Here is a 7,616-nt window from a genome sequence, read left to right as displayed (position 1 = left end):
AGAAATCTGAATTTACAGCTCTTCTAGAATGGGACAAACACTTCATTTAAAACATGTAGAAATGCTTTTCATTATGTTCATTATGTTTTTATGGGAGTAATTTACTATGAAGCGATCACCCTTTCTTTTCCAACCAAGATTATAGCAGCTTCATTCATACAAAAGATGGGCAGCATACCTTCTGCCCAAAGTTGCATCATGTCTAAGCCAAGATATTTTACAAAATTTTTTAAAATAAAAGTTGGGGGTAAAACCCTGGAATCAAGATAGAGAAATCAGATCTAACATCGAGCTGTCTAAATTGATATTTCATATTTGAAAGCGAACTCTAGATCTTATCTGTTAGAAGTAAAATCGTAATAACCACTTTCCTATAGGACTTGTTCAATCACAGTCAAAAGTTGAAAAAAAAATCAGGTTAGTATTGAATTAGAAGCAACAAAATAAAATCATTCAGAGGCACTGCAGAAACCTCACCTGCATCTGTTCATATGTTATCTTCTCCTCCAAATCAAAGCCAGAGGGTAGATCCGAAATAGGTAAATTACAGCAAGTCTGATATTTGGTTCACATTGTTAGATTTAATTAGAAATCGTGACTCAACTGCAGTGAAAATGGGTCAGTCTCTTAATGATGAAGATGTGTATTTATGAACACATCTCAAACCATCTTGGCTTTAAATACTCAAACACTTTGTTTGTCTTCCTTTCATAGCTGGCTGCTTTTGAAGTGTCCATCACAAAATAATACACAAGATTTATGGGCATTGCTCACAGTTTAAATTGGCCAATTAAGTTAGGGGTGTGTGTGTGTGTAAGGCTAGGTGACAAATGATTCTAAACACAAACTCCCTGATAGGCAAGTTTTTTGATTAAGAAACTCTCTCCCTAATCCACAAGGCAAAAAGAGTAGATGTGTACTAGAAATAAAATAAATTCATAGAGGGAGGCAGAAATAGCCAGTGAAAGACAACAAATTTCTAACCCTTTCCTATGTCTGCCTAGAGGGAAATAAAATACATTTAATGCCGAAAGAAAATACTTCTTTTAATGTTTGGTCTGGGTGTGGTATACCAGCACATTAACCCACCCCGGGGCCACCCAGAGCCATGTTGACCAGCTTCCACTCAAATCAATTAACACTGACTTGCGAGGAGGTCCAGGAGCTCCCTGCCTCTTAGGGAGGAGAAAAGAGAATGGACTGGAGTTAAGGTGAGGCATGGGAATGTGAGTCCTGGCAGCTTGTTTTCCAAACCCAGCTTTAAAGGTGCTGCCCGAAGTGCTCGCTGGTTCTGCTGTCTTTGCTCTTGGCCCACCTGTCATGACGAGGGACATGCCGGTCCCCTCTGGGGGGGCATTCAGCTTCTGGAAGAGCCGGTCAAATCCCTATTGAGCTACTGAGAGATTTTTACCAGAGCCCTTCACTCCCCAGAGCTGCTGTTGTAAGAAGTCTGGCCTGTGGCTGACTGATCTGCTCTGGGGGGTGCTTGTCAAGGAAAATGACTTTAGACAATGATTTACCTTGATCTTACAGGTTTCTCAGGGACTATTTTTAAGTGAAATTCTGCCTACACCAGATTAGCTTTATGCCAGGAGTCCAAGACGTAGGGAAATTTTGATAATTAAAACATGAAATGATTTGCCTGAATGAGGCAACAGCAAAAGCACAACAGAGGTGAGCACGTTTCTTGGCGGAAGAGATGGCAAGTCTTCATTTAACCACAAAAGCTTCGCGTCTGTCCACCCCACTGGGGAACGTAACCATAGTCTACAGGCATTCACAAACTGTCTAGGGGCCCTGAGACCTCAACAAAGCCCGAAGACCTTTTCTGAGAGTCAGCTATCACAGGCAGAGCACCTTCACTGAGTCCCTACTAACGGCTAAGTATTTTTTATAGATTTACGCTGATCCTTGCTATAACCCTAAGATGCAGGTACCATTTTTATCCCTATTGAAGTGGGGTTCAGCAAGCTCAAATGATTTGCCCAGGTCAGCTACCAAGTGCTTGAGCCAAGATACGAATCTAGGAATCCAGGTTTACAGCACATGCACTTTTAATCCCTATGCCATACTGCCTCCCTATGTGAGATTTTATGCAGAAAAAAGAGGAAAAGGATTAAATATGTCTGATGTGGATTCTTCAGGCAAATTTCAAATTTTCTGTTTTATTCAAACTCTTCATTTCTGCTTTTTTTAATCTCCCTGGATGCTTTGGGGCATTTGATTCCCGCATCATTAGATAAGCAAGAAGAAACTGAAAGGAAATACAATTTACACACACAGATTCTGCTGTTTGTTGGTGGTATTAATAAAGATTAAGGAAGCTGTCACAAGTGTGAAAACAAATCTAAGGGAATTTCTATGTTCCTACCGTATGTCTTTTCCAACTACTGCCATCAGTAATTAAAATAAGTTCTTTTCCTTTTAAATTAAAGATAAGCTTTTAAGCATGGCTGTTGATCCAAACCATCTGTTTCTTTGTGAAAGCCAGATTTCCTGTGTTGAAGACATTACCTGTTGGGTCATTTGGGGACAGGCTGTTGCCACCAATGAAATGGTAATTTGCTGCGAAAATTTTGGGCTCAGTTGATCCTGGAAATCCCAGATAACTGAAACAGAGCAAGCAAAACTTCATCTTGTTTTACACTCATAAGCAAATGACATGAGCCCTCTGTGTGTGTTTGTAACCAAGCAGGACCCTGTGGGGTCTCCCCAGGACAGATCTCTCCCCTGTATCCTCTGCTGCAGCTCCTCTCTGCAGTACCCAGGTAACAGTATCTCATGTATATTTCTTGAGTTTTTCAGATGCTTAAAACCACCACTAAAGGGAAGAAATTGACTACTTGATGATCAAGAGCACATGGTCCCCAGATCTTTGGGGCCTAGGGGTTGATAGTCCTGTTACCTCAACATCAACCAATCAGAGGATTGTGCACGACCTGATCACGTATCCGTGACACCCCCTCCCTCACCTGGCCTTTAAATACGCTTTGCTGAAACCCTTTGGGGAGTTCAGTGTTTTCCTGGACACCAGCCACCCCATCCTCCTTGCTCAGCCCTGCAGTAAACCTTTCTCTGCTCCAAACTCCAACGTTTCAGTTTGTTTGGCCTCCCGGTGCGTCACGCACATGGACTTGTCTTCGGTAACAGGTTTTCCATTTCTCTACCTCTGCACAGAAGATTTAGAGCCCTGTGGTTTTCAATCCTTCGTATACAGATTTATTCCTTTCAAAAGAACTTATAAATTGGATGCAGGCAAATTACAGTGAAAACAAGTTAGACAATGTTTTGGTAACATGAGAAAAAAAAAACTCTACATAACTTTATGAGAGCAAAAGTAAAAATGGATAGAAAAATAATGGCGTGGGCATGGAACACCCACATGTTACTTGTATCAGGTGGAAGAAGACTTAATTCCATTTATTCAACAGAATAAGTTATCCCAAATCATCATCCTTTTTCAGTGTATCATCTTTTGCAAATATTTTTTCCCATTCTGCAGGTTGTCATTTTGTTTTACTTCACTGATTGGAACCTTGAAGACAGGAGTGTTTGAAGCTTCCAGTGCCCGTGTCACACCAGCAGTCTCCGTTAGCCTAAAAGGAATGTGAATGCTCAGAGCAATGAGCCCATGGAAAAAGCCAAAGACTAGAATTCCTTAGTCTTGTGTCTGAGCCCCAGATACATTTATTTTTTATTCTCAGACCTTTCCAGAACTTCTTTTTACAATTGAGTTTTTGATGTACATACTATTTTAGCAAATCTTTTTGCCCCTTACTATGTGTTGTGACCTGAGCAGGCTTTGGAAATTAGAGATGAAAACCTTTTCAATATATCCAGAGGAAACTCTAATTTGAAAAGATACATACACCCCAGTGTTCATAGCAGCACTATATGCAATAGCCATGACATGGAAACAGCTTAAATGTCCATCAATAAATGACTGGCTTAAGAAGTTGTGGTATATCTGTACAACAGAACACTACTCAGCCATAAAAAAGAATAAAATAGTGCCATTTGCAGCAACATGAATGGACCTGGAGATTGTCATTTTAAGTGAAATAAGCCAGAAAGTGAAAGAAAAATACCATATGATACTCGCATATGTGGAATCTAAAAAAAAAGAAAAAAGAAGACACTAATGAACTCATCTACAAAACAGAAACAGACTCACAGACAGAGTAAACAATCTATAGTTACCAGGGGGAAAAGGGGTAGGGAGGGATAATTGGGAGTTTGAGATTTGCAAATATTAACTACTAGATATAAAATAGATAAATGATAAGTTTCTACTGTATAGCACAGGGAACTATATTTAATATCTTATAGTAACTTATAATGAAAAAGAGTATGAAAACGAATATATGTATGCATATGTATAACTGAAACATTATGCTGTACACCAGAAATTGACACATTGTAACTGACTATACTTCAATTTAAAAAAAGGGAAATAAAATGAAAATATTTTCAATCCACATACACTGAGGATCTCTTCCATTTATTAGCACCATGTTGGGCTCCATGGAGGACACATAAATTACCTGGCCTCCATGAGACATGCAACTTGCCAAAACAAGCTGATGTATGTGAAACAACAGGACAATGAAGTATGAAATGAAATGCTGAAATCTAAACTTACACAAAGAAGGATGCTTCATGAAGACCAGCATGGTTTTTTAGAAGCTCTGCAGAAGACATAGTGGAGCCAAACCTCAAAGGCTGGATCTGAGTGAAAGCAAGGAAGCCAATTAGACATTCCAGGTAAGAGGAACTTGAGGGCCTAGGCTGGGCATTGCCTATTAACAGCAAAGTGATGAAGGGCTATGACATTAGTCTATGTTATGGAGGCATGGGGATTTAGGTTGAAGAGAAGAAGGCAAGTGGTATTCATTAATTCAGTGACTATTTTTTAATCAATTATTATATGCCATGCACAGATCCCAACAATGAAAACAAAAAAACAATGATGGCCAAAAATTGTATTATTGGAGCTTACTGCCTAATAAGGGAGAAACATATCTGTGAAATATTCCCCTGGATATATGTAAAATTGCAAATCAGCCAAATATTTTGAAGGATAGGTCTGTGTTTCTAGGAGGTCACAGATAGATTTAACATAGATAGGAAGGCCTCCCCCACCAAAATGACTTTAATGCTGAGAGCCAAAAAAATGTGTAAGAGTGAGTAAAGGATGGAGTGAGAAGAACGTTACAGGCAGAAGAAAGTGAGTGCAGACCAGGGAGGAAGCGCATGGTAGATGGGCGCGGTGGCCAGGGTAGAGACAGCGAAGGGCAAGAGTGGTTTGAGGTGAGGGGGGACAGAGACTCAGGGCTTTGACCAAACAGGACTGTGAACACCGTGGTGAGGATTTGGACATTTTATACCAAGAGTGTGTGTGTCTGAGACATGATCAGACCTCCGTTTTGCATGAATCACCCTGGATGCTATATACATAACAGTCTGAGTGGGGCTGGGACCTCAGGGTGAATACAGACAGACCATGAGGAGGGACCTGCAAATAACAAAGGCCTAGTCAGCTGGACTCAGAGTTAGATGGTGAGGCAGGAAACTGGGAGCCAGTGTTCAGGAGCACTGTCAAAGGACTGGCAAAATGGATTGCAGTGAAGTGTGATGCTAATGCCAGAGAGAGGTGCTAAGAGCTTGGACTGGCTGGTAACCAGAAGGAAGGAATGGCTATGGAAGATCACATAGTCTTACTTAATAACAAAAATAGCACCTATGGTCATTGACTGCTTACTACATCCGAGATACATTGCTATTCTACTTGGTTCTTACAACTACCCACTAAGGTGGGCATTATCCCCATTTTATAGGAGAGGAACCTGAGAAGTAATTTGCTCAAGGAGCATAGCTCATAAGTGGCAGGACCAGGGCTAGAGCCCAGGGCTACAACATCAAAGGCCAAGCAAGACTGCCTCACTATGAAGATCCCGCCCTGCCCCCCCAGCAAGCTGTTAATGACTTAGGAGATGCAAGAGATAAAGTGGAACAGTTGAAAGTGACAGCAAGGTTTGAAGAGCAGAAGGAAAACCGATGATTCCAGTGATCTTCAATGTGGACAAAGAAAGGAAGGAAGCGGCTGGTTTAATTCTGGACGTACAGATGGCAAAGGGAGTGTTCACCCTGTAGGTGGAAATATGGGTGATAACAACAGAATCTTTCAAAGCATGGCCTCTCCGGCTGGCTGAGGCCAAGGGGCGGCTCAGCCATCCCAGGGCAGCGCTGCAGGGCCTTCTCAGGGCTCATGAACATTGGGCTGAGAGGCGAACCTCCCATCTTGGGCGTGTATGTTCTGTTTGGAAGAATGTGTAAGACCCTCCTTCTGAACTGACATAAAAGAGCTCTTCTGCTCGGATTAAACATCCCTAACTCTAAGCAAATAACTGTACACACTTTTGAACTAAACAAGCCAAGTAAACATTAAAGAGAAAAGATTATATCACTATTACTACCCCTCCCACTAAAAAAAAAAATTTGATTTTAGCACTTTAATGATCAACTGAGAATATAGTGCTTTTTAGGCAAAAATTAAATAGAAGAGAACAACGAGCAACTACACGTGTAATCTTCATTAAATTCCCCAAACTATACCTTCTTCTCCATGTTGTAAATTAATCTTTGCCGTAGAACAACTGCATAAATTATTATCAACCGAGGCAGGACTCTGAAGGAAGTGAAGCCAAAATAAATGAACTCAGGTGTCAGAAGTGAGAAAAGCTTCAACATTTTTCATCACATTTCACTCACCAATCCTCTGATCTTTTTAAATTAAAAATTCCTTGTTCCTCTTGACTGAATCAAGACAAAATAGTGCTTTGTTTCTCATCTTTTCTAACCTACGACGCCTTTCTATTAGTTTGTATTAGGTTTGTTCAGGCCACTTTGTTAACAGAAATGTCCAGCACCCACACTCTGTTCTTACAGACCCAGCTCCAGGGACCCACATCCCCACTAAGAACCTCTTTCCTCCCAGAAGTAAGTAGCCTTGCTGTGGTGATGTTTACGTTTCCACCAAGGACTGTGTTTCTAACAAAGAAGTCTACAACTAAAAGAAGGCTGGAAATGCACTCTTCTCTGATAATCACAACCAGGAGCTAGTCCTCCGGGATCTCGGCTCAGACACTGAAGGCCGTGTTGAGGCAGATGAATGACGGTCCGACCCTGCTGGGCAGGAGAGCCCTGTTGTGGGAGCTTCTCCACTTGGTCCAAACTGGTCAACTGCTGATTTGTGATGCTTCCACAGGGCCCTGAGGAGGGCTAGGAAATGTGAGGTATAGTTATTATGTGCATAAAGTGTCATTAACTAAAGTCTGAGGAGAGGGGCACCTACTGCCTAGCAAAGAACCTAGAACCTAGAGTGAGGAATTCAGCCGCCAGCTCCTGTATAAGGGAAATTGACCTTGCTGGTCTGAGGTGAAGTGCAGATTGGAAACCGAAGATAAATGCCAGGAAGGCGCAGGCCTACAGGACGCAGCTGTGGTTAACCTACCCCATAACACAGAAAACGTCACCAGGTTTCCTAGGCCTCCTTCCTCAGTGTGGTCTGCAGAACAGAGGATCAGCCGCATCTGGGAGTTGGAGGGAAATGCAGA

The 7,616-nt window shown here is 41.6% G+C and overlaps 1 long non-coding RNA gene across 1 annotated transcript; it reads right to left on the bottom strand.

The window, feature by feature from the left end:
• Positions 1-3,333: 3,333 nt before the first annotated feature.
• On the bottom strand, positions 3,334-6,831 carry LOC141578272 (uncharacterized). The gene is made up of 3 exons (XR_012508411.1): positions 6,616-6,831; positions 4,643-4,728; positions 3,334-4,113 (listed from the first exon to the last, which is right to left on the bottom strand). It is a non-coding gene; the product is annotated as an uncharacterized LOC141578272 (long non-coding RNA).
• Positions 6,832-7,616: the final 785 nt, after the last annotated feature.

This window comes from Camelus bactrianus, chromosome 1 (assembly GCF_048773025.1).
Source record: "Camelus bactrianus isolate YW-2024 breed Bactrian camel chromosome 1, ASM4877302v1, whole genome shotgun sequence".
NCBI lineage: Eukaryota > Metazoa > Chordata > Mammalia > Artiodactyla > Camelidae > Camelus > Camelus bactrianus.
This window is presented reverse-complemented; position numbering and strand designations above follow the sequence as displayed.